Source organism: Hyaena hyaena, unplaced genomic scaffold (genome assembly GCF_003009895.1).
Source record: "Hyaena hyaena isolate Hyena2069 unplaced genomic scaffold, ASM300989v1 scaffold_458, whole genome shotgun sequence".
Classification (NCBI taxonomy): domain Eukaryota; kingdom Metazoa; phylum Chordata; class Mammalia; order Carnivora; family Hyaenidae; genus Hyaena; species Hyaena hyaena.
Window position 1 is genome coordinate 195,260 of NW_024081090.1, and position 25,314 is coordinate 220,573.

Sequence of the window (25,314 nt, forward strand, 5' to 3'; positions counted from 1 at the left end):
TAAGGACAAAGAGAGAATTTTGAAAGCAGCTTGGGAGAAAAGGGCCCTCATATACAAAGAGAAACCTATCAGATTGGTGACAGACCTATCTACTGAAACTTGACAGGCCAGAAAGGAATGGCAGGAGATCTTCAATGTGATGAACAGAAAAAATATGCAGTGAAGAATCCTCTATCCAGCAATCCTGTCATTCAGAATAGAAGGAGAGAGAAAGGTCTTTCAAATAAACAAAAATTGAAAGAATTTGTCACCACTAAGCCAGCCCTACAAGAAATCCTGAGGAGGACTCTCTGAGGGAGTTATTGCAAGGAACGAAGACACCAGAGACACCACCACAAGCATGAACCCCACAAAGGACACAATGACTCTAAACCCACATATTTCAATAATAACACTGAATGTAAATGGGCTGAATGCTCCAATCAAAAGACAAGGTAGCAGAATGGATAAGAAAAAAAAAAATCCATCTATTTTCTCTCTGCAAGAAACGCATTTTAGATTGGAAGATACCTTCAGATTAAAAGTAAAGGGATGGAGAAATATCTATCGTGCTACAAGAATTCAAAAGAAAGCTGGAGTAGCTATACTTATATCAGACTAACTGGACTTTAAATTAAAGACAATAACAAGGGATGAAGAAAGGCATTATATGATAATTACAGGGTCCATCCATCAGGAAGAACTAACAATTATAAATATCTATGCACCGAATATGGGAGCACTTAAATATTTAAAACAATTAATCACAAACAGAAGCAACCTTATAGATAAAAATGTGGTAATAGCAGGGGACTTTAATACTACGCTTAGAGCAATGGATAGATCAACCAGACAGAAAATCACTAAAGAAACAATGGACTTGAATGACACAATAGACCAGATGGATCTGAGAGATATATTTAGAACTCTGCATCTTGAGACCAAGGAACTCACGTTCTTCTCAAGTGCGCATGGCACATTCTCCAAGATAGATCACATACTGGGACATAAAGCAGCTCTCAATAAATGTAAAAGAATTGAGGTTATACCATGCTCACTCTCAGATCATAATGCTTTGAAACTTGAAACCAATCACAGGAGGAAGTCTGGAAAACCTCCAAAAACATGTAAGTTAAAGAACACACAACTAAAGAAAGAATGGGCCAATCAGGCAATTAGAGAAGAAATTTAAAAATATGTGGAAACAAATGAAAATGAAAATACAACAATGCAAACTCTATGGGATGTGGCAAAAGCAGTCCTAAGTGGAAAGTACATTGCACTCCAGGCCTATTTCAAGAAATTAGAGAAAGCGCAAGTGCAAAATCTAACAACTCGCCAAAAGGAACTAGACGCAGAGCAACAAGAGCACCCCAAACCCAGTAGAAGAAGAGAAATAGTAAAAATCAGAGCAGAAATACACAATATAGAGAGCAAAGAAACAATTGAACAAATCTATGTAACCAAAAGTTGGATCTTTGAAAAAATAAACAAAACTGACAAACCTCTAGCCAGGTTTCTCAAAAAGAAAAGAGAGCACGCAAATAGACAAAATCATGAATGAAAATGGACTGATTAGAACCAACCCCTCAGAAATACAAGCAATATTCACGGAATAGTATGAAAAATTATTTGCCAACAAATTGGACAACTTAGAAGAAATGGACAAATTCATAAACACACACTCACTACCAAAATTCACACGTGAAGAGATAGAAAATCTGAACAGACCCATAACTAGTGAAGAAATCGAATCAGTTATCAAAAATCTCCCAAAAATAAAAGCCCTGGACCTGATGGCTTCCCAGGGGAGTTCTACCAGACATTTAAAACGGAATTAATACCATTTCTTCTCAAGCTATTCCAAAAAATAGAGATTGAAGGAAAACTTCCAGACTCATTTTGTGAAGCCAGCATCACTCTGATTCCCAAGCCAGACAGAAACTCAGCAAAAAAAGAGAACTACAGGGCAATATTCTTGATGAATACGGATGCAAAAATCCTCAACAATATACTTGTAAATCGAATTCAACAGCACATAAAAAGAATTAGCCACCAAGATCAAGTGGGATTCATTCCTGGGTTAGAGAGCTGGTTTAATATTCGCAAATCAATCACTGTGATACATCACATCAACAAAAGAAACCAGAAAAACCATATGATCCTGTTGATAGATGCAGAGAAAGCATCTGAGAAAATACAACCTCCCTTGTTAATAAAGACCCTCAAGAAAGTCGGGATAGAAGGAACTTACTTAAACATCATAAAAGCCATCTATGAGAAACCCTTAGCTAACATCATCCTCAATGAGGAAAAACTGAGAGCTTTCCCTCTGAGATCAGGAACACGACAGGGATGTCTACTCTCACCACTGTTGTTTAACATAGTGCTGGAAGTCCTAGCATCAGCCATCAGACAACAAAAGGGAATAAAAGGCATCAGAATTGGAAAAGAGGAAGTCAAACTTTCACTCTTCACAGACGACATGATACTCTTCATCAAAAACCCGACAGACTCCTATAGAAGCCTACTGGAACTGATCCAAGAATTCAGCCAAGTTGCAGGGTACAAAATCAACGTACAGAAATCGGTTGCATTTTTATACACCAACAACGAAGCAACAGAAAGAGAAATCAAGAAACTGATCCCATTCTCAATTGCACAAAAAACCATAAAATACCTCGGAATAAACATAACCAAGGATACAAGAGATCTGTATGATGAAAACTATAGAAAACTTATGAAGGAAATTGAAGAAGACACAAAGAAATGGAAAAACATTCCATGCTCATGGATAGGAAGAATAAATATAGTTAAGATGTCATTACTCCCCAAAGCTATCTACACATTCAATGCAATTCCAATCAAAATTGCACCAGCATACTTCTCAAAACTAGAACATACTATCCTAAAATTTGTATGGAACCACAAAAGACCCTGAATAGCCAAAGTAATACTGAAAAATAAAACCAAAATGGGAAGTATCACCATCCCAGACTTTAGCCTCTACTACAAAGCTGTCATCATCAAGACAGTATGGGATTGGCACAAAAATAGACACATAGACCAATGGAATAGAATTGAGAACTCAGAATTGGACCCAAAAGTATACAGCCAACTAATCTTTGACAAAGCAGGAAAGAATATCCAATGGAAAAAAGAGCCTTTTTAACAGATGGTGTTGGGAGAATTGGACAGCAACATGCAGAAGAATGAAACTAGATCATTTTCTCACACCATGCACAAAAATAAACTTAAAATGGGTAAAGGACCTGAACGTGATATAGGAAACTATCAACACCCTAGAGGAGAAAACAGGAAACAACCTCCTTGACCTCCACTGCAGCAACTTCTTACTTGACACATCCCCAAAAGCAAGGGAATCAAGAGCAAAAATAAATGATTGGGACATCATCAAGATTAAAAGCTTCTGCACAGCAAAGGAAACAACCCACAAAAATAATAGACAACCAACGGAATGGGAAAATATAGTCGCAAATGACATATGAGATAAAGGGCGAATATCCAAAATCTATAAGGAACTCATCATACTCCACACCAGAAAAACAAATATTCCAGTGAAAAACATCAACGTACAGAAATCGGTTGCATTTTTATACACCAATAATAAAGCAACAGAAAGAGAAACCAAGAAACTAATCTCATACAGAGTTGCACAAAAAACCATAAAATCCCTAGGAACAAACTTAACCAAAGATGTAAAAGATCTGTATGATGAAAACTATAGAAAACTTGTGAAGGAAATTGATGAAGACACAAAGAAATGGAAAAACATTCCACGTTAATGGATCGGAAGAATAAATATTGTTAAAATGTCATTACTACCCAAAGCAGTCCACACATTCAATGCAGTCCCAATCAAAATTGCACCAGCATTCTTCTCAAAACTAGAAAAAACTATTCTTAAATTTGTGTGGAACCAGAAAAGACCCCAAATAGCCAAAGTAATATTGAAGAGGAAAACCAAAACGGAAGTCATCACCATCCCAGACTTTAGCCTCTACTACAAAGCTGTAATAATCAAGACAGTATGGTATTGGCACAAAAACAGACACATAGACCAACAGAATAGAATAGAGAACTCAGAATTGGACCCACAAATGTATGGCCAATTAATCTTTGACAAATCTGAAAATAGTATCCAATGGAAAAAAGACAACCTTTTTAACAGATGGTGCTGGGAGAACTGGACAGCAACATGCAGAAGAATGAAACTAGATAATTCTCTCACAGCATACACAAAATTAAACTCAAAATGGATAAAGGGCCGGAAGGTGAGACAGGAAACCATCAAAATCCTAGAGGAGAAAGTAGGACACAACCTCCTTGACCTCAACCACAGCAATTTATTTGTTGACACATCCCCAAAGGCAAGGGAATCAAGAGCCAAGATGAACTATTGGGACCTCATCAAGATAAAAAAAACTTCTGCACGGCAAAGGAAACAATTAATAAAACTAATAGGCAACTGACGGAATGGGAAAAGATAGTTGCAAATGACATATCAGATAAAGGGCTAATATCCAAAATCTATAAGGAACTCATCATACTCCATACCTGAGAAACAAATATGCCAGTGAAAAAATGGGCAGGAGACATGGACAGACACTTCTCCAAAGAGGACATCCAGATGGCCAACGGACATATGAAACGATGCTCAGTGTCCCTCTTCATCAGGGAAATAGAAATCACAACCACACTGAGATACCACCTCATGCCAGTCAGAGTGGCTAAAATGAACAAATCAGGAGACTATAGATGCTGGTGAGGACGGGGAGAAACGGGCACCCTCCTACACTGTTGGTGGGAATGCAAACTGGTGCAGCCCCTCTGGAAAACAATGTGGAGGTTCCTCTTAAAAATTAACAATAGAACTCCCTATGACCCAGCCATAGCACTGCTAGGAATTTACCCAAGGGATACAGGAGTGCTGATGCATAGGAACACATGGACTCCAATGTTCGTCTTTCAATGCAGGTCTTTCAACATAGCGAATTCATGGAAAGAGTTTAAATGTCCACTAACTAACAAATGGATCAAGTAGTGGCTTGTCTATACAATGGAATACTACATGGCAATGAGAAAGAATAAAACCTGGCCATTTGTAGCAACGTGGATGGAACTCCAGGGTGTTATACTGAGTGAAATACGTCAGGCAGGGAAGGATAGATACCGTATGTTTACACATATTGGTGGATTAGGAGGAAACTAATGGAGGAACGTGAGGGAGAAGAAGGGGAAAAATAGTTGTAGAGAGGGAGGGAGGCAAATCATGAAAGACTCTTGAAGGCTGAGAAGAAACTGAGGGCTGTTGGGGGTGGAGGAGAGGGGAAGGGGGGTGATGAGTATGGAGGAGGGCACTTGTTCGAATGAGCACTGGATGTTATATGGAAACCAACTTGAAAATAAACTAAATTTTTTTTCCAAGAAAAGGGAGTTTCCATGCTAAAGTTTTCCGTCTGGTTAAACTAATATGAAATGATTCTCATGGTCTAGAGAGATAAGCAAATCAAACATAATAATCACAGGTCTGAGTGTGAAAATCTTATCACGTAAGGATCCTGTAAATGAATTATATGTAATTTAGATCCTTGATAGCAATGGCTAAAGAAGATACCTAACGTCCTTCTAAGATATGAACCACCTTAAGAAATGGCACCTGAGTGAATTAGCTTGCTATAGGTTAGCCTGAATTTAGGCTTCCTCTAAAGAAAATTGGAAAAGTTGCCTTGCCCTCTTTGACTTACCCATGTGTATCTATCCATAGAAAGAAGCAACATTACTCAAAGCGGATGTTAATTTTTTCCAAGCTCTGTTCAATGCAGTCATTCAATATATATGCATAATAATATAATTCTAACATAACCACCATAAACAAAATAATACTTTTCCTTCTTTGCAATAGAAAAAAAATACAAGCTTCACAAACTAGTAATTTGCTGATGATCACATTATTAAATATTTGAACCTGGCTCTATTTGATTCAAAATCTCATGCAATTTGCCTGTTAGTATATTGCCTTTTTTTTTTGTCTTACAGAATGTTGCAAGTAATTAATGTATACAGTTTGATGAGTTTGAAAATAAGTGTACATTTTGAAATGATCACTACAATCTGTGTTGTAAACCTATTCATTCTGCCCAAAATGAATTAGCTCCTTTATTTCATTATTATTAGTAGTAATAAGAATACTTAACATAAGATCTAGTCACATAGCAAAATTTTGGTGTATGATACAGTATTGTTAATAATCGACACTATACTGTACAATAGGTTTCTAGAACTCACTTATCTGTTAAACCAAAATTGAATCCTTTGATTGATACCTGTCTATTTGTTCCCTCTCCCAGTGCCTGGTAGCCACCATTCCACTCCTGCTGCTACAAATTTTACTATTTTAGATTGCTCATATAAATAATACCATGTCATATTTGCTCTTCTGTGTCTGGATTATTTCAATAAGCATACCCTCAAGGCTCAATCATGCTGTAGCACATAAAAGTCCTTTCTTTTATTTTTCCTTAGTTTATTGTCAAGTTGGTTTACATATAACACCCAGTGCTCATCCCAACAAGTGCCCTCCTCCATGCCCATTTCCCCTTTCCCCTCCCCCCCACCCCATCTGCCCTCAGTTTGTTCATGGCATTCAAGAGTCTCTCATGGCCTCTCTCCCCCTCCCCGACTATTTCCTCCCTTCTTCTCCCCCATGGTCCTGTTGTGCACGATTCGCAAGTCCCCTGAGACCCCCAAGGAGCCGACACTGATGCAAATACAAAAGGGTCTTTATTATAAGCTCGAGCAGGGGCTCACCCGCCTACTGGTGTAGTGGCAGAAGGTGAAGCCCCGAACAATAGCGAGTAGGGATTTTATGGGGTCAGGGATGGGGGTGTTACAGTGTACACGTTGTACGTATAACATCATCACATAAGCACCAATTACAATTGTACAGTACCCATGGTAAAAGCTTTGACCATTCAGTATCTGTGAGGTGTCCATTACTTTTGGTGGGACCCAATCATGACTTGTGAGGATCCTTTGAAAATGACCAATTATGAGGTGAGTTCAAAGGGCCCAAGTGGGGTTCAGGCAAGCTGTGAGAAATTGGCTAGTTTGTACAGAATAACTGTCTACAGTTCCCAGCCTTGATTCAGACCACAGGAATGTTTTTTTGATTAGCTGATCTGAGGGCGGTCCGAGGATGGCTTTAGCCTTGAGCAATCTGAGGAACTGGGGACGTTCAGCCCGAGGTTGCTCTTAATGGAGGCCTTAATTTCAAAATGACATTACACAGGCTATTCAGTCTTCCGTTAAGTTCCTCCTAACACTCCTATATGTGCAAACATATGATATTTGTCCTTCTCTGCCTGACTTATTTCACTCAGCATAACACCCTCAAGGTCCATCCATGTTGCCAGATTTCATTCTTTCTCATTGCCATGTAGTATTCCATTGTATACATAAACCACATCTTCTTGATCCATTCATCCGTTGATGGACACTTAGGGTCTTCCATGTTTTGGCTATTGTTGAGAGTGCTGCTATGAACATTGGGGTACATGTGCTCCTATGCATCAGGACTCCTATATCCCTTGGGTAAATTCCTAGCAGTGCTATTCCTGGGTCATAGGGGAGTTCTATTGTTAAGGTTTTGAGAAACCTCCACACTGTTTTCCAGAGGGGCTGCACCAGTTTACATTCCCACCAACAGTGTAGGAGGGTGCCCGTTTCTCCACATCCTCACCAGCATCTAGAGTTCTCTGAAATGCTCATTTTAGCAACTCTGACTGGAATGAGGTGGTATCTCAGTGTGGTTTTGATTTGTATTTCCCTGATGAGGAGGGATGCTGAGCATCGTTTCATGTGTCTGTTGGCCATCTGGATGTCCTCTTTGGAGAAGTGTCTGTTCATATCTTCTGCCCATTTCTTCACTGGGTTGTTTGTTTTTTGGGTGTGGAGTTTGGTGAGTCCCTTATAGATTTTGGAAATTAACCCTTTATCTGATATGTCATTTGCAACTATCTTTTCCCATTCCATCGGTTGCCTATTAGTTTTATGGATTGTTTCCTTTGCCTTGCAGAAGCTTTTAATCTTGATGAGGTCCCAATAGTTTACTTTTGCTCTTGATTCTTTTGCTTTTGAGGATGTGTCAAGTAAGAAAATGCTGCGGTGGAGGTCAAGGAATTTGCTTCCTGCTTTCTTCCTTTCTAGGGTTTTGATGGTTTCCTATCTCACGTTCAGGTCCTTTATCCATTTTGAGTTTAGTTTTGTGTATGGTGTGATAAAATGATCTAGTTTCATTCTTCTGCATGTTGCTGTCCAGTTATCCCAGCACCATCTGTTAAAGACGCTGTCTTTTTTCCATTGGATACTCTTTCTTGCTTTGTCAAAGATTAGTTGGCTGTACACTTTTGGGTCCACTTCTGAGTTCTCAATTCTGTTCCATTGGTCTATGTGTCTGTTTTTGTGCCAATCCCATACTGTCTTGATGATGACAGCTTTGTAGTGGAGGCTAAAGTCTGGGATAGTGATACCTCCTGTTTTGGTTTTATTCTTCAGTATTACTTTGGGTATTCAGGATACATAAAAGTCCTTTGTAAAGGCTAGATAATATTCCATTTTATGTGCATACCACATTTTCTTTATCCATCCATCTATTGATGAATATATATTTTAAGTTTACTTATTTGAGAGAGCATGTGCAAGCAGAGAGAGAGAGGGAGAGGGAGACAGAGACAGAGAGAAAAAGTATCCCAAGATTCTCTGCACCATCAGTGTGGAGCCTGATGCCGGCTTAATCTCACTAATGGTGAGGTCATTCCCTGAGACAAAACCAAGAGTACGATGCTTAACCTAATGAGTCACCACGTGCTCTCATTAATGAATATTTAGGTTGCTTCCATGGCTTAGCTCTTTTGAGCAATGTTGTAATAAACATTAAGTGCAGACATATCTTCAAAATACTGATTTAACTTCCTTTGGATATATATGCAAAATTAAGACTACTAGATAATATGGCAGTGATATTTTTTAGTTTTTTTCGAGAAGTCTCTATACCATTTTCCATAGTGACTGAACCAACATTCCCACCAACAGAGTATGAGAGTTCCATTTCTCCACATCCTCTTTATAATGTATTTTGTCTCTTTTGTGTTTTGAATAAAAGCCATTCTAATAGGTGTGAAGTGATATCTCATTGTGGTTTTGATTTGCACTTCCCTGATGATTACTAATGTTATTTCATGTATCTATTGTACATTTGTGTCTCTTCTTTAGAGAAATGTATTTTTAGTTCTTTCATCTATTTTTTAATCAGATCATTATTTTTCTGATACTCAGTTGTATGAGTTTCTTATATGTTTTGGATATTAACCGTTTATCAGACATATAGCTTGCAAATATTTTCTTCTACTATGTAAGTTGTCTTTTCATTTTGTTGATTGTTTCCAGAAGCTTTCTAGTTTGAGGCAATCCCATTTGTTTATTTTTCTTTTTTTTTGCATTTGCTTTTGATGTCATATCCAAAAATGTGTTGTCAAGAAAAATGTCAAGAAGTTTTTGCTCTGTTTTCTTCTAAAGTTTTATGATTTCTGGTCTTATATTTGAGTCTTTAATACACTTTGATTTGATTTTTATATGTTCGATTTCATTCTTTTGCTTGAGAATATCCAGTGTTCCCAACATCATTTGTTAAAGAGAGTATCTTTTCCCATTATATATTCCTGACTCCTCATAACTTAATCATGATTAATCCTCATAAATTACTTCTCACAAATTAGTCATAACGTAATTATCCATAGTTGCAGTGTTAATTTCTGGGCTTTCTATTCTTTCTATTGGTGTATATGTCTATTTTCATGCCAACACTAGTGTTTTGATGATTATAGTTTTGTATAATATTTTGAAATAAGAAACTGTGATGCCTTCAGCTTTGTTCTTTTTTGCTAAAAACTATTTTGGCTCTTTGGGATATGTTATGGCTCCATATACATTTTAGAATTTTTTTCTACCTCTTTTGAAAATGTCACTGGAAATTTGATAGGGATTGCACTGAATCCGTAGATCACTTTAGTTAATATGGACATTTTAACAATATTAATTCTTCCATGAGCAAAAGACATCTTTCTATTTATTTGTAACTGATTTAATCCCCTACATCACTGTTTTATAGTTTTCAGCATAAAAGTTTATTGGCTAATTTTATTCTTAAGCATTTTTGATGCTATTATAAATTGAATATTTTCTTAAGCTCTTTTTCAGAGATATTATTGTTGGTGTATAGAAACTCAACTGATTATTGCATGTCAATTTTCTATCCTGCAACTTTGCTGAACTCATTTATTCATTCTAATAGTTTTTTGAAAAAATATATATTTTGAAAAAAATATATGTAAAATCGTGTCATACACAAACACAGATAATTTTATTCCTCTTCCAATTTCATTGCCTTTTAATTTCTTTTCTTACCTAATTGCTCTGGCTAGAACTCCAGTACAGTGTTTGAATACAATTTGAAAGGGTTAGCATCCTTGCCTTTTTTCAGATTTTAGAGGAAAAGTTTCAGTTTTTCATTATTGAGTATGATGTTAGCTATGAATTTTCATATATATATATATATGGCATTTATCTTTCTATACCTAATTTTTTGAAAATTTTAATGATGGAAGGATATTGAATTTTGTCAAATGGTTTTTGTACACTGAGATAATATTGTTATTTTGTTTTTCATTTTCTTAATGTCATGTAACACATTAATTGATTTGCATTTATTGGACAATTCTACCATCCCAGGGATAAATGCCACTTGGTCCTAATGTATGATCCTTTTAATGTGCTGTTGAATTTGGTTTGCTAATATTTTGTTGAGGATATTTGCTTCTGTGTTTATAGAAATATATTCCTATAGGTTTTTTTTTTCCTTGTGGTGTCCTTGTCTGCCTTTGATATCAGGGTGATGCTGACCTCATAGAAAGAGTTTGGACATGTTACCTCTTCTATTAGTTTTTAAAAAGTTTGAAAGGTGTTAATATTAATTCTTTAAATGTTTGGTAGAATTCACCTGTAAATTTATCTCTAGCTTTTCTTTGTTGGAAAGTTTTTGATTACTGATTTTATCTTTGATAATACTCTCTTTATCCAGAAAAGAAGTTTAGTGAGAAGTACTGGGAAGAATGTATCTATCTACCATTTTGTTAAACAGCACCTAAGGAAAAGACATCACACAATCATTAAATTTTATGAAGAGAAATGCATTCAATTTTTCTAATTTAAGAGAAAATACATTAAATCAAAATTTTAAAACAATCTATTTCTTTGTAATTCATTCATTCAGCAAGTATGTATTTAATGCTACTAAATGCAGTGCTCTGTTCTAGGTACCAGGGATGTAGATGTAAGCAAAACAGACCAAGTCCTTCCTTGTCATCATAGAGAGCTACTCTCAATTTTATCTATGTGTGAATATGTTTGTATATTGCCCACAAATGTAAAAGAAGTGATTTACAAATAGATATTTGTAGGAAAAGAATGAAAAGTAAGGGATATAAAAGGTTTAGGTAAACCATAATAAAACAGAAATTTAACAACATTTAGTGATCATTTGTATGTTAGATCCTAAGCCCTAGTCACAGAAAGCACTCTCATGAGAAAAATATGTTATTTATTTTAGGCCAATCATAGTTTTCCTTAGGTTTAGAAACTTTAAGTCTCATTTTTGCTTTGTGTAAAATTAACATGCATGCCTTTAGCCTTACCAGTTTGGGGTGCAAATAACCTATATGAATCATTAGTTTGGTGGCCCAATCTAGCATAATGTTTAAAGTGAACCTACATCTCCTGCTGTATCCTTGATCTTTTGGGGGATTTCAGAAAATGTTTCTAAAATGCACACATACACTTATATTTTTCAGTTAATACAACCCTCTTCTCTAGGTCTGCAAGCCCAGTGAGCATAAAGGTATGTTGTTTCAAAATGCAACTTCTTTCCCCACAGGTGCTCAACATCGATCTCAGGTGGGAGGCTGGGATAGATACCATAGCCATTCCTTCGTTTTCATTTCTCCCTTTCTCCTTTCAAGCACCTGTGCAACTATGTTCTTCTTCCTTCAAAATTGGTTTCCCTAACTATTTTCTCACCATTCTGATTCTCCTTATTTTTTTTTCTCCCTATTCATCCTTTAAAAATAAATTATTGGAGCACTCGGTAGTTCAGTGGGTTGAGCTTCTAACTCTCTATTTCAGTTTAGGTCATGGTCTCATGGTTGTGAGCTCGAGCCTCATGAAGTGCTTCATGCTGGGCATGGAGCCTGCTTGGGACTCTCTGTCTTTTCTCTCTCTGCCTCTCCCCCACTCACGTGCTTTGTCTCTCACTCTCTCTTTCTAAAAAAAAAACCCTAAAATATCAAAACCTTTATGCATATCACTTCATGCCAATAGATACTTGGAAGCAGGAAGCAGGAAGTCTGTGTAACAGACTACACACACAACCTCCTAAATGGAATCTAATTTTCCAAAGATTGGAACACTCACTGAATTTTTCTAGGCATCATGTTTCTCATCTTTAAAACAGTAGGTTTTAAATCTCTATGGCTTTTCTCCATATTTTTCAACATAATTTTAAAAATCACAAAAAGCCCTAGTTTTCCTCAGAAAAATTTAAATGAGTGTTTTATAGAGTCTATTTTTGTTTTTCATTAAAAATATTTTTAAGATGTTAAAACTTATATCTACTTATAAATCTCCTTACAATTTCTCCCAGAGTGTTTATATTGCATAGATATTAATCTGTAGGCAGAAGACTGAGATAATAGCGTTTTATTATAAAATACCCTTGTAAAATAATATAAATAAATAAGATATTCTGGAAATAAAGAAAAAAATATATATGTCAAGTCTACACATTTAGAGAAAATAAATATCTCTTCACACAACTACCTCCTTCCCCCTAAAAAAAGAAGCTTGCCGTTCTTGTCCATAGAAGTAAAACAATTTGCATATTTGCTAAAAAATCAGTTTGTCACTGGAGTAAATGCTGGAAAGGAAACAATATTTATGTAAGTAAAATATAAAGTATACAACTAAAAATATCAAAAAACTACTAATCAGCATGAAACTTAAATTAGACATGATACAAGTGTAAATACTGGTCTATAAAAATAATTATAGAAAAAATGTTTTTTTTGAGAGAGAATGAGTGGAAGAGGAACAGAGGGAGGGGGAAGAGAGAGAATCCCAAGCAGACTCTTGAGCCAAAGTCAAGAGTTGGATGCTTAACCTACTGAGCCCCCCAGGGGCCCCGATTATAGAAGTTTTGAATGAGTTTTCTTATTGATCATTTATTTTTCTTTTTGATTTTACTTAAGAACAACTTCTATAGATTGACAAGCATGGAGTTTTGGGGCCATACACTTCCTTATATGACCTACCATCAAAGACTATAGTAACTGCACCAAAAAACTCAACAAAAAACCTGGGAAATATTCTTTGATATAATCAAGGTTTCACAGAAAGAAGAAGTTAACTATTCAGTTTGTCTTTAAATGTTTATTTATAAGAAGGTATGATCACTTTTGTGGTCCCATGCAATGCCACCCACTCATGGACTGTTAGAAGTACCAAGCAGAAATCTAGTACTCTCCCCTATAGAACAGACTTACCTGTTCTGAAAATTATTACATCTATACTTCCTTGAAACTCTAAAGTAATAAGAAATGGGGGGCATATATTGAACAATAATTTATTATTTTTAGGCCAGGAATAATTTATGGCTTCTAGTCATTATTCAAATAAAAATAAATGCCTCTACTTTTTTCAAATAAAAGAAAAAGATTAATTTGTTTTATCCACTTAATCTTACTAGTAAAACTATAGTGGGATGATAAGCTGTTAACAACCATGATTTTGAATTTTTTCTTTGCATACTACATTGATTTGTTGCTTTTCCAATAAAAGAGAATTAAATATATTTTAATATATACTGTAAACATACTTTCATGTTAAATTTATCAAAACTCCAATTAACTTGTTATTTTGAAAGTGAATAAACATTATAGATAGCAAAATGCCTTGTCTTTGTAAATATTCACAGATCCAAAGAAATTGGATACTACTGAATGGAATATAATAAGTTATATTACTTACTGCCTGTAGCTTTGAGCAATCACATTTTTTTTGTCTTTTACAATTACTGCTCATTGCCAAGAGGAAATCAGTTTTATCTATTTGTATCATTGGAAGAGTAGTGAAGTAAGAAAGATCATGTAATAGGGAAAGAGATAATAGAGTCTATGCTATTTGAGAGGTTAGTGCACATGAAACACCCTTAGGGTCTCTTTTAACAGCTCTATGATGCTATGACATATCATTCTGAATTGTTATTTTGTGGGTAGGTATCTGACTGACAGAGTAGACTTTAAAGTGGGACTCTGTCAGATGGAGAAGCTTGTGCAGAAAGAAATATTCCACAAACACTTCTTCACACCTTGTACTACCACCATATGGGGTCGAGGTCATCCTCACTCTGACTGGAGACATGCCTCAAAATCCACTATCAGAAAGAATGAGCAGGTAATTGTAGCAGAAATTTTCAAAGTGAAATATTCTCTTATAAATATATTGGTTATATGTTTTATAAAGCAAAATAGCTCCCGGGATGCTTGGTTGAGTGTCTGACTCTTGATTTTGGCTCAGGTCAAAATCTCATGATAGTCAGATCTAGCCCCACATCGGGCTCTGTGTTGAGCAGTTGAGCCTGCTTAAGTTTCCTTCTCTCTCTCTCTCTGTCTCCCTCTTATGTATGCCATCCCCTTCCTCTCTCTAAAATATAAAAAAAGAAAAGATAAAAAAATAGTTCACAAATTTGATGTGATTTCTGCATTTTTTCCTCATAATTAATTTTTGGTATACCACCTATAAAAATATGAATAAAGTCTTTGAATGAAGGTATTGAGAAAGCAATGATTAGCATTTTTGTTGTGAATATTAAGATCTACATATGGAAAAATAGTCTAATATAGTACAAAGTATATACAAATTACTAATAAATAATATTTTAATTATCGCATTAATAAAATAAAAAGTGTATTCATTCAAATTTCAAAATTAGAGTACTTTGTCTATTTTGTTGGCAGATGACTGATTTTTAAAAAACATTTGAGTTGATAAATGTGATTTTTCTCCTTAGACATATTAATACCCTACATCAAATATTTCTTAATTTTGTGTTACCCTTGCATTTCTGAAATAGTACCCATTGTTTTAAACAATATTACCTCTTTAATACGTTTCTAGAGGCTGATATTTCATTTAATATTTTTTCTTTAATCTTCATAAGTAAGCTATAGTTTTCATTTTTGTGAAAACACCCTGTTCCGTATTGATTTTATACTCACATCATACAAAGAATTAGAAATTTTCCTTCCTTTTAGGTACTCTGGGAGAGTTTTAAACTCGTTGGAATTATCTCTTCCTTAAAAGTTGGTAAAATTTCTCTGAAATGCTCCATGTATCCTGCGTTGGTTGAATTAAAGGAATTGTCTGAAACTTTCTTTGAAATCATTCAGTTTGGACATTCTATTTCTAGTCTCAGTTTTTATAAATTATATATTCCTAAGTAATTAAACTTTTTAATGACGTTTTAAAATTTACTTACACAAAGATGATTAAAAAGGTCTCTTTATTATTTTCTTAATTTAGTAGCCTATCTCTTAGCTTTCACTATCTTGGATTAATTTTCCTATTTTCTTGCCCTTTAAAAATGTAGCTTCAAGTCTTATAGTTCAGAAAGTTGCACTGAATCATATTATTTAATTTTTATTTTAAATGACACTATGATTTTCTCCTTTGAGGAGATGGGTATGCCTCTCCATACCCATCATACGCCAGTATTGACTGGCTTATAGTTGCTGTGTTGTGCTGTTTCTCAGGAAGATCAGTGGTTGATAGATCTTAGCAGTAAGTCCTCTCTGAGCATTTGTTCAGCTGATGTATTTGTTCAGTCCTTTTCCAAAGATTTGTTCACCCCTCCAGTGCAGCCTATATCCAATTATTTGCAGATGCAGGTAAAGTTTTGATTCCCCATCCCCGTCAAATTGTTGGTTAGCTTTGAATGGCTCTCCCAATTTCAGATTGTTCCACTGGTTCATCTGAAGCTTTCTTATGACTGCACTATAGAACAAATTCTCCCTTTGTTGATTACTGTTTCTTTTCCTTCTCTCCACAAGTAGATATCTTGACAGCACTCTCCAATAAACTTCCTGCTTTCTTATCCCTATGAAAGTTTCAGTTTAGGAGTGGCCAGAACTAGCAGACACTAAATTATAGTGATGAGTCACTGTATTAGTCATCAATTTCTACATAATAAGTTACCCCAAAACTTGACAGTTTATACCAAAAACATCTATTATTTCACACAAGTGTTGAATGATAAGAATCCTGAAGCATCTTAGCTATGTAGTTCTGGACTAAGGTATCTCATACGGTTGTAGTTGAGCGTTTAGGCAGTACTTCATTCATTTCAAGGTTGAACTGAGGCTAAAGGATCTGCGTCTAAGCCTTGTCACATTTTTTTTGTAGGCTCAGTTTTTCACTGGCTATTGGGTGCAAAACTCAGTTCCTCACCACATGGGACTCTTCACAGAAGGGCCTCATGAAATGGCACCTGTCTTCCCCCTGAGCAAATGATCCAAGAGAGTGTGATCTCAAGACCAAAGCCACATTCCTTTAAGAACATATTCCCAGAAGTGACATACTCATAAATCTGCCATATACTGTCTAAGAGCAATCCTCGTACAGTATAAAGGGGGCTACACAAGGGTGTGAATAGAAGGAGGCAACAGTCATTTGCGGCCATCTTGTAGTCTGGTTATAATGATCACTCACCTCAGGGCTGGTGCATTAGTTGAATGTCGCTGGTCAACAAAATACTCCAAAACTTAGTGACTTAAATAACATTTATTGTCTCACTGTTTCTAGTCAAGAATTTGGGCCCAGTTTATCTGGATCCTTTGAGTTTTCTCAAAGCTCAACTGTAAAGGATTTGTTTTCTAGACCACTCAAACGGTTATTGGCAGGATTTAGTTCCACATGGCTTGTTGAACTAACATCTTAGTTCCTCATAAATTTTTGGCTGGACTACTTACTCATTTCTGTGCCATGAGGGCTTCTCCATAGAATAACTTACGATAAGCCACTGGCATCAGGGCAAGTAAAAGAGAAGGCAGGAAAGAATACCAGCAAAAGTCACAGTCTTCTGTAACTCAATCATGGAAGTGAGGTCCCATCATCTTGCCATATTCTGTTAGAAGCAATAAGTAGTTTTTTCCCACCCTCAAGGGGAGAGGATTATACAAGTATAAACACCAGAGATGGGGATCTTTGGAAGCCACACTACAGCTGGCTTGCAATGTGTTATTCTATTCAAGGTTTGTAGGTAAAGTAAAGGTAGCTGGAGGGGCAAAGTGGCTGTAAAATTATAAGAACTCACTGCTAGTAAACTAGAAGGTATACTTAGAAGGAAATATACTAGACCTGTATAAATCAGTCATTTAAAAATATAGAAGATAGAAGAGGAGGCAAGATGGTGGAAAGTAGGGAGCTCCATACATTTCACTTGCCCCCATCTCTCAAACAGAGAAGACCTGAAGCCATAGGAACCCTTACAGAATACAGTTTGGGAGGAAAAGGAGACAGAGTCCACTGAGAAAATCTTATAGTGGCTACCACAAGAAACAAACCAAAGAACATATGGTGGAGAGTCCCAAATATCACTAGGAGTAAGGAAATAAAATAACTTAAGTCTCAACAAGAGAGACCAAGAGACACCATTCAAAGAACACTTCCTGAATGAAGAGGCCCTGGAGAGTCAAAGAGCCTTCTTTAATACAGCAGTATTCACAGGTGCAGAGTGCATAACAAGCTTTTAAAACAATCAAGAGACAGAAAGCTAACCACAATAACGAAACGGAAGAAGTCTCCTCTAAAGAAATTCCAGGAAGAAATGACAGCTAAAGAACTGCTCAAAACATATATAAGCAACATAACTGAACAAGAATTTAGAACAATAGTCATAAAATTATTCTCTGGGCTTGAAAAAGGCATGGAAGACATCAGAGAAACTGGTGCTACAAAGACTAGGGAGCTTAAAAATAGCTATGATGAATTTAAAAAATGCTATAAGTGAGATGCATAATAAAATGGAGGCATCCAATGCATGTATTGAAGAGGTAGAGAGGAAAATAGGCGAATTAGAAGACACAATATTAGAAAAAGAAAAAGCTGAGAAAAAGAGAGATAAACTGATCCAGGAACGTGAAAGCAGAGTTCGAGAGCTGAGCGATACAATCAAACAAAACAATATCTATATCATAGGAATTCCAGAAGAGGAAGACAAAGGGAAAAGCGCTGAAGGAGTCCTTGAACAAAGTATAGCAGAGTACTTCCCCAATCTGAGGAAGGAAACAGACATTGAAATCCAAGAAGCACAGAGAACTCCCCTCAGACGTAACTTGAATCAATCTTCTGCATTACATATCATAGTGAAACTGGCAAAATATAAGGACAAAGAGAGATTTCTGAAAGCAGCTAGGGATAAAAAGGCCTTAACATAAAAAGGAAATCTATCAGAGTGGTTACAGACCTATCTACCAAAACTTGACAGGCCAGAAAGGAATGGCAGGAAATCTTCACTATGATGAACAGAAAGTATCCTAAGCTAAGAATCCTCTATCCAGCAACCCTGTCATTAAGAATAGAGGGAGAGATAAAAGTCTTCCCAAATAAACAAAAATTGAAAGAATTCATCACCACTAAACCAGCCTTACAAGAAATCCTGAAGGGGACTCTATGAGGAAAATGTTGCAAGGAAAACAAGATATCAGAGACACCATAACAAGCATGAATCTTACAAAGAGCACAATGACTCTAAACCCATATTTTTCAATAATAACACTGAATTTAAGTGGGCTAAATGTCCCAATCAAAAGCATAGGGTAGCAGAATGGACAAAAAAACCCAAAATCCATATATATGCTGTCTACAAGAAATGCATTTTAGACAGGAGGACAACTTCATATTGAAAATAAGGGGATCGAGAAATATATATCATGCTATTAGAAGTCAAAAGAAAGCTGGAGTAGTTATACTTATATCAGACAAACTGGACATTAAAGTAAAGGCAGTAACAACGGATGAAGAAGGACCTTTTATAATAATTACAGGGTCTATCCATCAGAAAGTGTTAACAATTATAAATGTCTAAGCACTGAATACGGAAGCACCTAAATATATAAAACAATTAATCACAAACATTCTTATGGATAAGAATGTGCTAATAGCAGGGGAATTTGATACTCCATTTACAGCAATGGATAGATCAACCAGACAGAAAATCACTAAAGAAACAATGGACTTGAATGACACATTGGACCAGATGGACTTGACAGATATATTTAGAACTCTACATCCTGAGGTCATGGAATTCACTTTCTTCTCAAGTGCACATGGCACATTCTTCAAGATAGATCAAATACAGGGGCATAAAGCAGCCCTCAATAAATATAAAAGAATTGAGATCATACAATGAACACTTTCAGATCACATTGCTATGAAACTTGAAATCAACCACAGGAAGAAGTCTGGAAAACCTCCAAAAACATGGAGGTTAAAGAACACCCTACTAAAGAATGAATGGGTCCATCAGGCAATTGGAGAAAAAAATGTAAAAATATACAGAAATGAAGATGAAAATACAACAATTCAAACTCAATGGGATGCGGCAAAGGCAGTCCTAAGAGGAAAGTACATTGCACTCCAGGACTATTCCACGAAATTAGAAAAAGTGCAAGTGCAAAATCTAACAGCAAACCTGATGGAACTAAAAGCAGAGCAGCAAGAGCACCCAAACCCCATAGGAGAAGAGGGAGAAAAAAAGGGCAGAAGTAAACAATATAGAATCCAGAAAATCAGTTGAACAGATCAATGAAACCAAGACTTGGTTTTTTGAAAAAAAACAAACAAAATTGAAAAACCTCTAGCCAGGCTTCTCAAAAAGAAAAGAAAGAACACTCAAATAGACAAAAATGAATGAAAATGGACTTATTACAACCAACCCCTCAGAAATACAAGCAATTATAAGGGAATACTATGAAAAATTGTATGCCAACAAACTGGACAACATAGAAGTAATGGACAACTTCCTAAACACACAGTCACTACCAAATTTCACATGGAAGAGATAGAAAATCTGAACAGACCAGGCTCATAACTAGTGAAGAAATGGAATCAGTTATCAAAAATCTCCCAACAAATAAAAGCCTTGGGCCAGATGGCTTCTCTGGTGAATGCTATCAGACATTTAAATCAGAGTTAATACCCATTCTTCTCAAGCTATTCCAAAATATAGAAATCGAAGGTAAACTTCCGGACTCATTCTACAAAGCCAACATCACTTTGATTCCCAGGCCAGACAGAGACCAAGCAAAAACAAGGGAATCACAGGCCAATATCCTTGATGAATATGGATGCGAAAATCCTCAAAAACATACTTGCAAATCGAATGCAAGAGCATATAAAAAGAATTATCCACCATGATCAAGTGGGATTCATTCCTGGGTTACAGGGCTGGTTCAGTATTTGCAAATCGATCAATGTGACACATCAAATTAACAAAAGAAAAGATAAAAACCATATGATCCTGTCGATAGATGCATAAAAAGCATTTGACAAAATACAACATCTTTTCTTAATAAAGACCCTTGAGAATGTTGGGGTATAAGGAACTTACTTAAACATCATAATAGCCATTAATGAAAAGCTCGCAGATAATATCATTCTCAATGGAGAAAAACAGAACTTTCCCCCTCAGATCAGGAACACGACAGGGATGTTCACTCTCACCACTGTTGTTTAACATAGTGCTATAAATCCCAGCATCAGCAATTAGACAACAAAAGGAAATAAAAGGCATCAGAATTAGCAAAGATGAAGTCACTTTTTGCAGAAGACATGATACTCTACATAGAAAACTCGACAGACTCCACCAGAAGTGTACTAGAACTGACTTGTGAATTCAGCAAAGTTGCAGGGCACAAAATCAACATACAGAAATCAGTTGCATTTTTATACACAAATAATAAAGCAACAGAAAGAGAAATCAAGAAACTGATACCATTCAGAATTGCACAAAAAGGGGCGCCTGAGTGGCTTAGTCGGTTAAGCGTCCGTCCAACTTTCGCTTAGGTCATGATCTCGTGGTTCGTGGGTTCGAGCCCCGCGTCGGGCTCTGCGCTGACTGCCAGCTCAGAGCCTGGAGCCTGTTTCAGTCTGTGACTCCCTCTCTCTCTGACCCTCCCCTGCTCACGCTGTCTCTCTCTCTCCTAGAAATAAATAAAACATTTAAAAAAAACATTTAAAAAAAAGAAATGCACAAAAAAACATAAAATCCCTAGGAATAAACCTAACCAAAGATATAAAAGATCTGTATGATGAAAGCTATAGAAAACTTATGAAGGAAATTGAAGAAGACACAAAGAAATGGAAAAACATTCCACGTTCATGGATCGGAAGAATAAATATTGTTAAAATGTCATCATTACTCAAAGCAGTCCACACATTCAATGCAGTCCCAATCAAAATTGCACCAGTATTCTTCTCAAAACTAGAACAAACTATTCTTAAATTTGTGTGGAACCAGAAAAGACCCCAAATAGCCAAAGTAAGAAACCAAAATGGAATGTATCACAATCCCAGACTTTAGCCTCTACAACAAAGCTGTAATAATCAAGACAGTATGGTATTGGCACAAAAACAGACACATCGACCAACAGAATAGAATAGAGAACTCAGAATTGGACCCACAAATGTATGGCCAATTAATCTTTGACGAATCAGAAAATAGTATCCAATGGAAAAGAGACAGCCTTTTTAACAGATGGTGCTGGGAGAACGGGACAGCAACATGCAGAAGAATGAAACTAGATAATTCTCTCACAGCATACACAAAATTAAACTCAAAATGGATAAAGGGCCGGAAGGTGAGACAGGAAACCATCAAAATCCTAGAGGAGAAAGTAGGACACAACCTCCTTGACCTCAACCACAGCAATTTATTTGTTGACACATCCCCAAAGGCAAGGGAATCAAGAGCCAAGATGAACTATTGGGACCTCATCAAGATAAAAAAAACTTCTGCACGGCAAAGGAAACAATTAATAAAACTAATAGGCAACTGACGGAATGGGAAAAGATAGTTGCAAATGACATATCAGATAAAGGGCTAATATCCAAAATCTATAAGGAACTCATCATACTCCATACCTGAGAAACAAATATGCCAGTGAAAAAATGGGCAGGAGACATGGACAGACACTTCTCCAAAGAGGACATCCAGATGGCCAACGGACATATGAAACGATGCTCAGTGTCCCTCTTCATCAGGGAAATAGAAATCACAACCACACTGAGATACCACCTCATGCCAGTCAGAGTGGCTAAAATGAACAAATCAGGAGACTATAGATGCTGGTGAGGACGGGGAGAAACGGGCACCCTCCTACACTGTTGGTGGGAATGCAAACTGGTGCAGCCCCTCTGGAAAACAGTGTGGAGGTTTCTGGTAAAAATTAACAATAGAACTCCCCTATGACCCAGCCATAGCACTGCTAGGAATTTACCCAAGGGATACAGGAGTGCTGATGCATAGGGGCACATGTACCCCAATGTTCACAGCAGCACTCTCAACAATAGCCAAAAAATGGAAAGAGCATAAGTGTCCACCAACTGACTAATGTATCAAGAGGATGTGGTTTATCTATTCAATGGAATACTACATGGCAATGAGAAAGAATGAAATCTGGCCATTTGTAGCAACATGGATGGAACCTGAGAAGTTTTGCTGAGCGAAATAAGTCAGGCAGAGGAGGACAAATACCATATGTTTGCACGTATATGTGGATTAGGGGGAATTTAATGGAGGACTATGGGGAGAAGAAGGGGAAAAATAGTTCGGGAGAGGGAGGGAGGTAAATCATGAGAGACTCTTGAATGCTGAGAACAAACTAAGGGCTGACGGGGGTCGGGGAGAGGGAAAGGGGAATGATGGCATGGAGGAGGAAACTTGTAGGGATAAGCACTGGGTGTTATATGGAAACCAACTTGACAATAAACTATTTAAGAAAAAATATGGAAGATACAATAATAAGAATAATGGAAATGAATGCTTGTTTCTTGAGTTAACTGATACTTGGGAGAGAGTAATGTAGGATTGAAAATGATTAACTCTCTATTAAACACTATAGGAGAGCTGGTGGGCCTGCCTAGCAGCATATAAATCATCATCTCGTGAAGTAGAGGGTAAAGAAAATTGAGGACCAGTTCTTTTACTTTAATCATAGCAGTAACAGAGCTCCAAATGTAGTTAAATACCTAACCTATATAGGTTTGCTAAGGGATATTGATGGGAAATAACTTAATACTTATACATGAGGGAGGGTTATCTGGGTTGAGTAAAATTTGATGATGGGTCTTTAAGCAGTAATGTTGAAAGCCCAGATATAACTGCAGGGATTTCTGAGGAGTGTCTCCCATGGAGTAGCAATCCCATTGCCTGCCGTTCCTGCAGTAGGTCTTTAATACTATCAGCATCAAGTTGTCTTTTCCAATGTAGTGTCTCCAGGTGGTATGCCATCTTCAATAAGTCCTAGTCAGCAAGCACCACATTTAATAGTAAAAGCTTAGGAGTGATTGGCATGTCACCAGCTGAGAACAAGATAATATGCTCAAGAAGGAAAATGGAGAAATGCAAGGAGGAAAATGGTGTTATATTGAAGACAAACTATGTCAATCTTCTTCCCAATTTCGCTAGTCATTACTGACAACCGAGGGCTGAACAATGTCTAACAGGAAGTTTAGAAACTGGCTCAAATGTCGCCAATTCCAAATAATTGTACACTTTATGACCTTGTCCATGAATCTGGATATAATTTTCACCATGGACATTCTACAGAGGTTCAGAAAACCATTTGTGTAATATAAAAGTTAGAGTCTTAGTATAGGAACAAAGAAAGCTATTGCTCAAATGTTCACTCACAGAAAATGGGGGCATGTGTCAGAGAAAGAGCTGAGTATCTGAGACAAGTTTGGAGCATGTTAAAATAAAGGTGGGCAAGGGTTACAGAAGAATGAACACAAGAATACTTTGAAGACCACCGGTGTTAACCTTTGCCACCTGTTCACTTGGAGGATGCATTCACATTTAAGAAACTTATTTGTACTGTCTTCATATTTTGTTGTAATAGAATGAAAACATGCATAGAAATGTAAGATCCAAATCACTAGCTGCCAACCCCTAGAAGCAGGCCCCGGAGCAATTCTCTAACCCTATCCATTGAGCTGGGTAACGAGGCCCCATGACACTCATCTGTTTACTCTTATCAGGTCAGAAAGTCTTAACCTCACCAGATAGCCTTGCCCTTAGGCCTCTCCTCAAGTTTCCTGGTCCAGGGACCTGCAAAGGTAGACCTCAGGTCACCCAGCTTCTTCTTTTCTCTCTCCCCCCGGATGGCACAGTTATTCCCTAACTGCTTCCCACTCTTGGCTATATACCGTTAACTATTTCCTTCAAAGTGAATCTAGTTGTAAAGAAGGCATTTCCCCTTTTGTTTTAGTTTTGATAGAGTTGTGGTAAAAAAAAAAAATTAAACAAAATAAAATGACACTTAATTCCTGTAGTAGAAGGATCTGAATCACTTAGAACTATAGTAACTATTCTCATTAGAGCTATAAATTGTGATAGATTGTAAATGAATTCATCTGGCCTTTCACTTCTAAAGAGCTCAGAGTATTTTACAAACATTGATTTATTTTCTATATAGTGAAAAAGCACCCCTAGGAATAAATCACTTGGGGGGATGGGTAAAGAAACAAATACTTCTGAAAGACCATTCGTAATTTGTACCATTCCCTTTATTTCCAGACAGTACAAGATGGAAGCCATCATCTTAATATCAGTATTCTCCCAGGGATGATGAGCCAATTTCTCATTGAATCCCTCTTTGAAGACTTCCCTTTTGATAATTGTATCAGCTTGCTAGAGATGCCATAATACAATACTTCAAACTAGCTGTCTTAAACAACAAAAAATTATTGCCTCACAGTTCTGGAGGCTGGAAACACAAAATCAAGGTGTGAGCAGAATTGGTATCCTCTGATGGCTGTGAGAGAAGGATCTATTCCTGTTTATGAATAGATACATAGATCTCTGTAAAATGTGTTGATGTGTCTTCACATCTTCTGTGTGTTTCTGTCTGTATTCAAATCCTTCCT